The sequence below is a fragment of the Myodes glareolus genome, chromosome 3 (assembly GCF_982192425.1).
Source record: "Myodes glareolus chromosome 3, mMyoGla1.1, whole genome shotgun sequence".
NCBI lineage: Eukaryota > Metazoa > Chordata > Mammalia > Rodentia > Cricetidae > Myodes > Myodes glareolus.
In genome coordinates, this window is record NC_142028.1 from 82,535,704 (window position 1) to 82,549,069 (window position 13,366).

Consider the following 13,366-nt stretch of genomic DNA (forward strand, 5'->3'; position numbering starts at 1 on the left):
TGTTTCCAAGTTCTGGCTATGACAAATAATGCTGATATGAACATAGTTGAGCATATGTCTTTGTGGTATGACTGAGCATCCTTTGGATATATACCCCAAAGTGGTATTACTGGGTCTTGAGGTAGGTTGTTTCCTAATTTTCTGAGAAATCTCCACACTGATATCTAAAGGGGTTGTACCAGCTTGCACTCCCACCAGCAATGTAGAAGTGTTCCCTTTACCCCACAACCTCTCCATCATAAGCTGTCATCAGTGTTTTTGATCTTGGCCATTCTGACAGGTATAAGATAACATCTCAAAGTTGTTTTGATTTGCATTTCTCTGATGGCTAAGGATGTTGAGCATTTCCTTAAGTGTCTTTCAGCCATTTCTGATTTCTCTGTTGAAAGTTCTCTGTTTAGGTCTGTACCCCATTTTTTTATTGGATTATTTGTTGTTTGTTGTTTGATCAATTTCTTGAGTTCTTTGTATTTTATGGAGTCCTCTGTGCAATGTGGGGTTGGTGAAGATCTTTTCCCATTCTGTAGACTACCGTTTTATCTTGCTGATCATGTCTTTTACTTTACAGAAGCTTCTCAGTTTCGGGATGTTCCATTTATTAATTGTTTCTCTCGGTGTCTGTGCTACTGGGGTTATATTTCATACGTGGTTTCCTATGCCAATGAGTTCAATTGTACTTCCCACTTTCTCATCTATGAGGTTTAGTGTGGTTGGTTTTATGTTGAGGTCTTTGATCCATTCGGACTTGAGTTTTGAGCATGGTGATAGATATGGATCTATTTTCATTCTTCTACATGTTGACATCGAGTTATGCCAGTACCATTTGTTGAATATGCTTTTTATTTTTCATTTTATTTTATTTTTATTTTTATTTTTTTGCTTCTTTGTCAAAAATCAGGTGTTCATAGGCATGTGGACTGATATCTGGGTCTTTGATTCAGTTCCATTAGTTCTCCTGTCTGGAAAACTTTATTTCAAGAGAAATGATAGTACAAATCAAAGAGGGATACACTGTCAAGATTGGCAGATTGACAGTGTCCACATGAGTGAGCATACTCAAGGGACCCAATTGTTGCTGTCCTGGAATTCACTATGTAGACCAGGCTGGCCTCGAACTCACAGAGATCCACTTGTCTCTGCCTCTCATGTGTGCCACCACCGCACAGCTTGGGGCTTACTTTTATGGGATTCAAGAAAAGGAGGAGTAGTAGAGTGTTTTTCTGTTTTAAATGAAAGATTGGGTCCTATAATAATTTTTCTGTGTATGTCCCTTCCCATAGTGCATTTGATTTTAATTAGATGCATACCCAATTATGCATAAGTATAATATGGTAGCTAGATTCTCACTAACATTTGAGGGTACATGTGTCCCAAAGTAGTTCGGACTGGATTGGTCTTCCTTTCTTCTACATGGATGCATTGGGATAGAAACGGTCTCAATCCACTTGTCATTAGTGGTGGGGATATACGTCTATTGTTCAGAGAAGGGTGTGTGCGCATAGCATGTACAGTAAGGGAGCCGAGCTGCCGGTGCATTATTAGAAGCAAGGAGCTATGCACAAACCAAATCAAACTGAGTCCCAGCTTACTAAATCCCCCTGTCCTCGCCTGCTTCAAAGTGTGTAGCTGTTTACTTATTTACTTATTTTTTTTAACTCTTACTCTTTGGGGGTCTGCCACCCAGCTCTCAAATAAATACTTATTCTTTTTTATGAATGCCTAGCCTTAGTTTGGCTTATTTCTAGCCCACTTTTCTTAAATTATCCCATCTACCTTTTGCCTCTGGGCTTTTACCTTTCTCTATCCTAATTCATTTCTTTACTTCTTATTTCATAGCTGATTGTGTAACCTGCCCCTTGTATTCTCCTCTCCTTCTTCATTTCTTGCTCCTTCTTCTTCTTCCTTCTTTTTCCTATTTATTCTCTCTGCCTGCCAGCCCCACCTATTTCTTTCTCCTGCCTAGCTATTTGCCGTTCAGCTCTTGGTTAGACCATGCAAGTGTTTTAGGCAGGCAAAGTAACACAGCTTTGCAGAGTTAAATGCAACATTAAAGAATGTTACACATCTTTGCATCATTAAACAAATATTCCATAGCACAAATGAATATAATACATCTTCTGGAAGATCAGCCAGTCCTCTTAACCTCGAAGCCATCTCTCCAGGCTCCTGTAACACATCAACTAATATTCTACAGCAAAAGTGGAACCTGGATGATTAATTAGTTGTTCTCAGGGAAAGGAGAAGGAGGAGGTGGAATTAGACAGGAACAAGCAGAGGAGTTCCATTCAGACTTGTGGTGGCTATGGCCCAGGTAGTGTGCTTCAAGTGGGGATATAAGAGTAGGCCAGGGAACTCAGGCCTGGGATGGAGGACCATCCCAGCACTCAGGTAGAGGCAGGAGGATGAGGAGTTCAAGGTCAGCCTTGTACACATAGTGAGGTGAGTTTGAGCCCAGATTGAGCTACCTGAGATTTTATCTAAAAAACCAACAGCAGCTAAACAACAAAACCCAGAGTTTTTAAGGGTACAGTTGGGTACAGAGAGAAGAGTGTCAACAGCACATGAGAAAGGAGGGTGCTTTTGAGATGAATGGAGCCCAAGCTAGCTGGGATGTGGGTCTCTGAGGGAACCCTGGAAGGAGTCAAAAGATGAGCTCATTGCTTTCTCTTCCTTTCTTAGTAACCTTTGTCTCACATTGTAGCCACATATTTCTCAGCCAGATACCTCACTTGTTTTCTGCTCTGTAGGTTCAGGAGCGGGTGGAAAGAACCTACGGCTACACTTGCTGGTTGCAGACAAAAATAATCAGCTGTCTTATTTTACCGTCCCCACATTTGATCATGATCCGTTTCCTTTACACCCAGTTAAGGTCAGTTACATTTTTGTAGGTTTCTATGTTTTCTCTTAAGAAGGCAGCATTCTGGACATGTTTTATTTGATGGCCAACAAATACCAATTAAGGAACATGACACCAATAACAGCAATAACAAAAAACAGTTGGTGGCAAGTTTAGGAAGAGAAGGGCTCAAGCCAGCACTGACAGACTGCGCTGTGGAACAATTTGCACCTACACTGAAGAACTGAAGGCTGGGGAAAAGGCACAAATCATTTCTCCTAGAAACACATACACACACACACACACACACACACACACACACACACACACGCATGCACGCACGAGCATGAACACACATTCATTTCTAAACAGTTGTGCACAGGAAGGAAACTTCCTATTGAGAAAACATAAGCTGTTTTTGTTTTTTCTTTAAGAAAAAAAAGCATGTAGGGGCTGGGGATTAAAAACCAACAATACACCGTAAGACTCAAAATAGCACTTGCCTGGCACAGTAAGACAAAGGTTCACTTTCGCTAAGCATGGTGGTGTACACCTTTAATTTCAGCACCCAGGGGTGGTCGAGGAGCGGGGCTGAAACAGGAAGATGGTCTCCAGTTTGAGGCCAGCCTGAGCTATTTAGGGAAACACTATCTTAAACGAAGAATGCCATAAGCCAGCAGTACACAGACAGAGATCCACCACCAGCAAAACAAAAAGCAGCTACTTTCTCTCATTTGTGTGATTATTCAGTCACAAATATGAGAGAAACAGCACTGAATTCTATTCCTTAACTGAATTAAAGTTTGCTATCAAAAACCTCTAATCTCAGTTCTTGGAAGCTGGCAGCCTCTGGAGCAGGAGCTTAGGGTCATCTTCCACTTTATGTCAGTTTGAATACAACCTGAACTATGGAAGACACAGTCTCAAAGTTAATTAATTATGCAGAATACATATACAGTAGCATATCTTCACCACCTTCTGTCCCTATTGTGGTTGTCTAGTCCTAGACTCTTGTTACTTTCTTGGCTTTTTGTTGACACAGGGTCTCACTATGTAACCCTGGTTGGCTTAGAACTCGTTTGTGGCATTCTTCGTCGGTGCTAGGACTACAGCACATGTTACAACCTTGCTTCATCTCAAGTCTGCCTCTCCTCGTTTCAGCTTCAGTTTTGCTGCTAGGGTGGTTTAAAAAGAAATTTAAAAAAAATCTCATCATGAGGTGTAACATGAGGGGCCGGCTTGTTGAGGTATCTGTCCAGCCCAGTACCCCAACAGCCGGCAAGCAACAAAGGAAATCACACAGAGTCTACATCAGGTTATAAACTGATTGGCCCATTAGGTCAGGCTACTTATTAGTTCTTATAATTTATCTTAACCCATTATTCTGATCTATGTTAGCCACATGGGCTCAGTACCTTTCTCAGTGTGACAGCTTACATGTTGCCTCTTCGGTGTTCTGCGCAGGAGTGGTGAGAGAGTTTCTACTTCCAGAATACTCCCAGTCTCTTTGCTCCACCCCTACTTCCTGTCTGGCTTTCCCACCTATACTGCCTGCCTGGCCAATCAGCGTTTTATTAAAATATGATTGACAGAATACAGATAATTCTCCCGCACCAATGAGGAACTAGAGAGATGGCTCAGCGGTTAACAGTATTTGCTATGCAATCAAGAGGACTGGAATTTCAGCACCTATGTAACAAGCCCGGTGTCCAGGGCGTGCCTGTAACCCCAGCTCTGAGGGGTTGGAGACAGGAGGATGACTAGGACTCATCCAAACTCTCCTCTGACCTCTGTGTACACATGGGCACCCTCATACATGTGTACTTACAGACATAGACACACATGTGGGAGTCCCTGAAAGTGTTACAGTCGGAAGGAAAATGATCTAGGTGAGGTAAGAGCGGAACTCGGTTCAGCAGGACCTAATTAGCGGGTGCTGGGCCAAGTTTCTGGAGTATGGCACCAGGTAGTTTATTTTAGCCCTATTTAAGCACAGCGTGATTTTGGAAAAAAAAAATTCTTTATGACAATGAAGTCAGTCCCAAGTATACAACAAACTTAAATCATGTTTACATTGAAACTCTTCACAAAGTACACATGGCTTCTTCCATAAAGATGGGTTCTGTTGACTCAGAAACAAAGCTCAAGATAAAGGTCTAGGGAGAATGACTGAGGTAAACACAAAGGCTGTGGAGTCAGGAGTGACCTGGCCTTAAGATAACCCAGAAGTACCTAGGCTGTTGTAAAGCATACGTGACAGCTCTCACAAGGATGGGTTTTGTGGGTTGAGAAGCAATGCTCAAGATCTAGGTGGGGGGACGTCTGGAAGAAACAAACAATATTCTGGGAATTCGGGTGAAGTCTGGACCTACAGATAACAAAAGATCACCAAGTTGCAAACTACATCCATTTCCAGCATTCTTGGAGGAAGACGGGTAAACATCTCCTTCCTTTGAGGAGACAGGCCTGTGTGTTTAACTTCCTGGCTTCTCCAGTGCTTGTCTGTGTGCTCAAGGACCTCTTACCCTACACACACCAACACACACATACTCTAAATAAATAAATCTTTAAAAAAAATAGAAGTTCAGTGGCTGGAGAGACGGCACAACAGATAAAGCGTGCTTGCTGTTCTTCTAGAGGACCAGGGTTTATTTCCCGGAACCCACAGTGAGCCATTTACAACTGCCTATACATAACTCAGCTACAAGGGATCCAGTGACCTCTCTGGTCTCTTTGGGCACTAGCACATACACGCACACACACACACACACACACACACACACACACACACAATAGATCTTAAAATTAAAAAAAAATCTAATTTTGAGCTAGGACTTTATAACTTAGTGGCAGAGTACTTGTTTAGCACGCACAGGGTCTACCTTCAATTCTTAGCAGCACATACACATGCATGCACACTCTGTATGTGCACACACACTCACACACTTTTAAAAAGTCTTATCCTGGATTAAGGTGTTTTTTTTTTTTGTACAGGCCTGCATTCTCCACTAATTGGGTGACTGAGGCAGGAAGATATGAGTTCAAGGCCAGCCTACAGTATATAGCAAGACCTCCAACATAACAAAACATAAAATAGAATTATTTTATTTAAATAATTAATAAATAAATATTTTACTTTATATACTTTAATAATTTAAATACTTAAATAAAGTAAATATTTTATTTAAAAACGTAAAGCAAAACACAAATTAAATTACATTTTGAGCTAGTAGTGTACGGCAGTGGTAGAGTGACTTAGCATACCTGAGTACAAGCCCAGCGCCAAACAAAACAATTACTGATCCTCCAAGTGCTAGGATGTATTTAGCCTCGATTCCTGTCCTCAGAGAGTTTATAGTGTGTATTGATTATCATTGTCTCTTCTTTTTGCCTCTGAGTCTAATTTTCTTTTTCCTCTATACTTCAGCTGCCTTTTCATGTCAGGCAAGGTCTGTCACAGAAGAATGTCAGGATGAGACCCGCATGTCTTCCCCATGACAAAATGCTTTGTCTTAGGAGCCAAGCCCTTTCTCCTGCCTTTTCCTGTTGATCTGTCTTTTCACAGCTGAAGCTAAGCAAAACCTTCTAATGCCTGGTGACCCGGAGGAAAGCAAAGACAGATTTAGAGGTTGATGATACTGTTTATATTATGTCTAAGGCATTTAAAAACTGTTTCTAATTGTGTGTATATGTGTGTGCCTGAACACAAACTCGCATGGGTTTGTGCACATGAGTGCAATGCCTAAGGAGGCCAGAAAAGGGCCGCGGATGCCGTGGAGCTGGAGTTAAAGGTAGTTAGTTAGGAGGCCAGACTGAGTTCCGAGAACTGGGTTTGGGGCTTCTGTGAGCACTGTATGTGCTCTTAGTCACTGAGGTAGTTCTCCAGTCCCGCAAAGGATTTTTCAAAAAACTCATATGATGCAAACATAGCTTGCAGCTGGGGTGTGATATTTCAGAAATACATAGCTCTTAATTCTTACTTTTTGACTAGGGTAAGAGGGACTTTTTTTTTTTTTAAGTAAGATCTCACTCTGTCACTCAGAATAGCAGCATGGAATGAAGTTATCACGAAGCCCAGGCTGGCATTCAACTCATGGCAGTCCTGCCTCTGCCTCCCAAGCACTGATATTACAGGCATTACAAGCATTAGAGCCACTACATTTGGCTCTAATTCTAGCTGTTTTTGTTTTTGTTTGCTGTTTTGAGACACTGTTTCTAGCCCAGGCAGACCCTGGACTTAAATTTCTGATCCTCCTGCCTCCACCTCTTGAGTGCTGGGATGACAGTGGCACAGCATCATGCCTCATTTACTCAGCGCCGAAGACTGAGCCAGGGCTTTGTGCATGCTAGGCAAACATGCACACATACTTTATTTCTATTGGTCTTCTCTCCTCCCTTCTCTTCCCCACTCCCTACCTTGAATCCTTCCTCCTGGAAGTAGTTCTCTTTCTATTTTCATGTATATTCTGTTACTCTCTTTCCTCACTTCCCCTTTCTTAACCTGGCCATGGTCCCCTTTCTAGTATTATTATCCATATCCGTACCCACAGATGCTTACATACATGCATGAAAATTAAAATCTAGGAAACACACATGAGAGAGAACATGTGGTATTTGTCTTTCTGAGTCTGGATTATCTCTTTTAAGGAAGATTTCTAGATCCACCCACTTTGCTGGAAATTTCATTTTTCCTCACACTTATTATTGAGAGTGTGTGTGTATATTGTGTGCACGCGTGTGTGTGTATGTGCATATGCCTGTGCCATGGCATGGGTGTGAAAGTCAGAGAACAACCGGTGTGAGTCAGTTTTATATGTCTATACTCTGGCAGATAAACTCAGGTTGTCAGGCGTGACAACAAGTACAATCTCCCCAACCCTCATTTTTTTTTAATTGCAGAATAAAATTTCATTGTGTATATGTACTTGCTCAGTATCTGTTCATGTCTATTGATGGGCATGTAGGCTGATTCCATTTTCTTCACACTGTGAACAGTGCAGCACTAACATGGAAGTGAAAGTGTCTCTGTGGTAACATTTAGAGCTCTTTGGGTATATCCCTATGAGCAGTATGGTCACATGGTAATCCTATCATTTCTTTTGAGAGAGAGCTTCACTCTATAACTCTAGCTGACTTGGAACTAGTTGGGTAGAACAGGTTAGTCTCCAACCCAGAGAAATCTGCCCTCCTCTGCTTCAGGAGTGGTGGAAATTCAAGGCATGTGCCACCAACCCTGGTTTGGTAGTTCTGTTTTTAATTTGGGAGAAATCGCCATACCGATTCCCATGGTGGCACCATCAGTTTACATTCTCACCAACACCGAATAAGGGTTCTTCTCCCCGCCCCCCACTCACCAGCATCTCTTGTCATTTGTCTTCTTGATGGTAACCATTTTGACTGGGGTGAGATGGAATCTCAAAGTAGTTTTCATTTCCATTTCATAATAGGATTCTTTCTGAGAAACAACAGGTCATTCGTTTATTTCATCATTGTCCAAACAGACTTATATAAACCTAGATGGCATCCGACACACTTAAATTCTACAGTACAGACTATATATCAGTTACTTTTCTAGTCACTGTGACCAAACACTAGACCAGAAGCAACTTATGGGAGGGAAAATTGGTTTTGGTTCACGGTCTGAAGGGCTACCGTTCATCATAGTGCGAAAGCGGAGGGGGCATGGGGATGGGACTCCTCCACATCTTCGTGGACCAGGAAGTAGAATGTTCAGCTGGAACAGAGGCTGGCCATAACCCATCCGGTCTGTAAGCCAATGTTCCACTGCCTGAGCTAGGCCTCACCCGAATGTCCCACAAGCTTCCAAAATGGCACAACTAGCTGAAGACCAAGTTTTCAAACGTTATCTTGTGGAGGACCTTTCACCCCTAAACCATAACAGATCATTTATGCTAGAGTAAGACTATCAGTATCTTTGTCTTCCACTCCAATGCCTGGTCCACTGCAAAGTCTTCAGAGATACTGCACATGGAGCCGACAGCTGTATTTCTCCCGGACTTGCCTGAGGCTGCTTTAGTTATCTCTCACCCCCCCCCCTTTTTTGAGTCAAGGTTTCATTATCTAGCCCAAGCAGAGTTGGAACTCACTTTTCAGCCTAAGTTGGCCTCAAACTCACAGCAATCCACCTGCCTTTCACCGATGTTCCGCCAGTGAACCACCACACCCAGCTTTTCATTTTCAATGAGGAGTACACTCTAAAATAGTGATTGGGAATATAGTGACTACATAACCCATGACATATTGTCTACCGCTGTCAAGCTTACATAGTGTACATTATTGTATAAGCTACAAGTAGCCCTGACAGTATAAATTTACTTATACCAGCATTGCTACAAACACAGCAAAGTGTCTGGACTATGCCATTATGATAGTCTTAACACCATTACCTAATGGGAACTTCCTAGCTTAGCTGTGTTGTAATCTCAGGGGAACACCATCCTATATGCCCTGTCTTCTGTGGGCCAAATGCTGTTATATGGTGCAGGACTGTGCTACTGTGCTGTGGTTTCAAAGCCCACATGATTAATTACTGAGCTCTGAACCTCTCTTCATCCAGAGGCAGATAGAAGCACCCTCACATAATTACCAAACCTCTGGCACCTAACTCATACTCCCCCGTCTCCTTTTGGCTGGCACGGATGAGTACGTCTGCTTCTAGATGCTGTTACCTCTTCCCTTGGGCTCAGCATCTCAGTACTGTCAAGGACTTACAACTACTATTTCCTCCTTTTTTCAAGTGTCTCCATTTTCTACCTCTGAAAGTAAGCAAAGTCATATTTCCCAGTATCTTCATCTATGTTTCCATTTGAGACAAGGTCTCACACTGAAATACAGGCTAGCTTGGAACTGGCAGTGATCCTTCTGCCTTAGCCTCTTGGATATCTTCAACCTTAAGAGAAGACAAACAAACAACCACTCCCCACCCCAAAAAAAGAAAACCTCTGCACAACCTAATCTCCACTTCTAGATAGTATTTTCATAGCTGACATTACCTCTCCTTGATATCCTATTATAGCTTATTACATTCTCAGCAAAGTGGTGCTGGATGGTTTCCTTTCTTAAAAAGCTACATTTTATTTATTAGTGCAGGCATGTGTATTTGTATATATGAGCACAGGCTTGTACCACAACTTGCACATGGAAGTCAGAGGATAGCTTTCAGGAGTCAGTCCTCCCTTTCATCCCGTGGGCCCCCGGGATCAAACTTGGTGACCTTGTGGGTCATAGGCTTGGTGGCAGGTGCCTTTCCACACTGAGTCCTTTTACTAGTCCTCCACATATTTTACTTTAAAGACACAGCCTATTACTAAATCTATCTCTCACCAATTTGGCAAGACTAGCTGACCAGCAAGTCCCAGGGAACTTCCTGTCCCTATCTTCCCAGCCCTGGGATTACAGGTGTGCCCTTGCCTTTTCACGTGGGTGTGTGGGACTGAACTCAAGTCCTCGTGCTTACTCGGCAAGCACTCTGTCAGCTGAGTCATCTCTAGAGTCTTGGTGTTGGGTAGTTTTTGTGTTTACTTACTGAGTATTTGCTTTCATCACAGAAGATCCAAGGATCTTGAATGGTGTCTGGATATAGCATGTGACCCATAAATACTTATACTGTAGTTGTAGGCTGTGCGTGGTCTGCCCTTTCTGTCTCCATCTCCTACTACTTTTCCCTTTGCCTTATTGTTCCACTCTTTATGTTCCTTACTGTTTCTTCAACATGCCTGGCTCACTCCTAACATCTGCTCTGGGTAGCCAGTCATTTTCCCTGGGAGGGTCTTCCCCTAGCTTACTCCTTCACTTTCTTCAGGTCTTTGCTTCGGTCAAAAGAAAAAGAATAAGGGCTGAGGAGATGACTGAGAGGGCAAGTGCTTGCTACACAAGGAGAAGGACCTGATTTCCAATCCACAAAACCACATAAAGGTGGATGGGGTAGCGTGTGTCTGTCCAGGTGTCTGCAGTCAGGAGAATCCCCGGAAGCTCTTAGGCCAGCTAGCTTGGTACACGTAGCGGTAAATAATAAGAGACACTGTCTAAAACAAGGTGGAAAGTGAGGCCCAACACTGCTGGTTGTCCTTTGGTCCTGCATGAATACTGTGCGCACGCACATGTGCACACATACATGTACACAGAGACAAAAGTGCACACACAATGCAGTCATGTCATTTGCAGGAAAATGGATACCACTGGAGACAGGCGTAGTAACAAATTAAGCCAGCTTTAGAAAGGCAAATAGTAGGTATTATCTCTCATTTGTGGTATCTATATTTTATGTAGATACATAAAATTGCTTGTTCATACTTATATGACCTGAAAACAGAAGTAAAACTGTCTAGAGGGACAAAGGAGACCAATGGGAGGGAAGGGACAAGAAATGGGAGAGTTAGGAGGGCATGAGGAGTAATATACTTAATATACAATATACACATCTATAAAACCTTGAAAAAGTTGCCTGCTCATTCAGGTATCTAAAATAGCAGCTCCAAACTCCCCTTCCCTTTATTTTTTTACCCATAGCACTTAACAAGGTTTATTATGCTCCATCGTGGATTTTGTTGTCTATTTCTGCCTTCCCCTCTACCTTCGGATTTGCAAATGTTCTTGAAGCCTTAGAAGAGTGCCTAGGGCCAAACAGCCTACATTTAAATTCTGGGAATCGAACTGAGGGACTCACATGCGCTAGGCAAGCACTCTACCACTGAGCTACTGGTGTGGGAGAATTGTCTGTATTCTGTCAATCATGTTTAAATAAACTCTGATTGGCCAGGCAGGAGGTGTAGGCGGGAAAACCAGACAGGAAATGGAAATGATGCAAGGAGAGCAGGAGAATTCTGGGGAGGAGGAAGTTGATTCCTCCCACTCCTGCCCAGATCACCGAAGCAGCAGGGTGTGAGCTGCCCCACTGAAAAAGGTACTGAGCCACATGACTAATATAGATCAGAAAAATGGGTTAATCAAGATGTGAGTGTTAGCTAATAAGAAGCCTGACCTAAAGGGCCAATCAGCTTTAGAACTTATAGAGATCGCAGTGTGATTTTTCTCTGGGACTAAACAGCTGGGGGGGGGGGCGGAGTCCTTTGTGTGATTTTTCTCTGGGACTAAACAGCTGGGGGGCCAGACAGGACAGAAAACACAAACAAGCAGGCCCGGCCCCAATCATGTTACAAGCTACATTCCCAGACCATAGTTATTAAGTGAATGTTTGTGGAAGGAAAGAAATGAATATTGGGGGTGAAGCCCTTTGAAGTGTGAGGAGTGACCTACAAGTCTCCTTAAGTGAAGGCAGGTGGTAGGCTAATGTTGGTTGTCAGCTCAGCTACATCTGGAATTAACTAAAATCCAATGACTGGGTACATCTGTGAGGGATTTTTTTTTTTCTTAATTGCATCATTTGAAGTAGGAAGGTCCAATTCTAATTGGGATCTCTGAAGTGGGAAGACCCATCTTTAATCTGGGCCACACCTTCTGCTAGAGGCCAATACTAGGGCATGGAAGAGGAAAATTCTCTCTTTTTTTCGCCTGCTTTGCACAACCTTGCTAAGAAGCCTATTCCTTCGCTGATATTAGACCTACTTTTCAGGATTCTGGCATATACTGAAAATCAGCTGAGACATCTGGCCTCATGGACTGAACAATTACTGGATCTTGGACTTTCTGTATATAGGCAGCCATTGTTGGATTAGCTGAACCACATCCTTTAGAAGTCATTCTAATAAATCCCCATGATTGATCTATCTATCTATCTATCTATTTTATATATGTATATATACATATATGCATATATGTATATATATATATTCATTCTATAAGTTCTGTTACTTTAGAGAACCCTGATTAATATACCAGGGGTGGAGTGTTTGGCAATCACTGCATTCTTTTCCTTTATGATTAAAAAAAGTATATGGGCATTTTTTGCCTACATGTATGTCTGTGTGCCACATGTGAGCCTGGTATCATGGAGGCCAGAAGAGAATGTTGTATCCTCTGGAACTGAAATTCCAAATAGTGGTTAGCCTCCATTTGGGAATCCAACCTGGGTCCCCTGGAAGAGCAGCCAGTACTCTTAACTGCTGAGCCATCATTGCATTCTTAAAAAAACAATTCTTGTGCCAGGCAGTGGTGGTACATGCCTTTAATACCAGCATTTGGGAGGTAGATCTCTGAGTTTGAGGCTAGCCTCATCTACAGAGTGAGTTCCAGGACATCTGGGGCCACAAAGAGAAACTGTCTCGGGGGTGGGGGGGGTGGGGGGGTAGAGGGGAAGGAAGGAAGGAAGGAAGGAAAAGTAAATTTTTAGGTGGCACACGCCTTTAATCGCAGTACTTCAGGGGCAGAGGAAGGTGGAGCTCTGTGAGTTCAAGACCAGCAAGTTTCAGAACAGTCAGGACTACAAAGAGACTCTGTTTCAAAGAAAAATAAAATTCTTATGTGAATAACTTTTAAAATGTTTTATGTAGCCCATACTATTCTTGAACTTACTATGTAGTCAAGGATGATCTTGAATGTAAAAAAAAAATT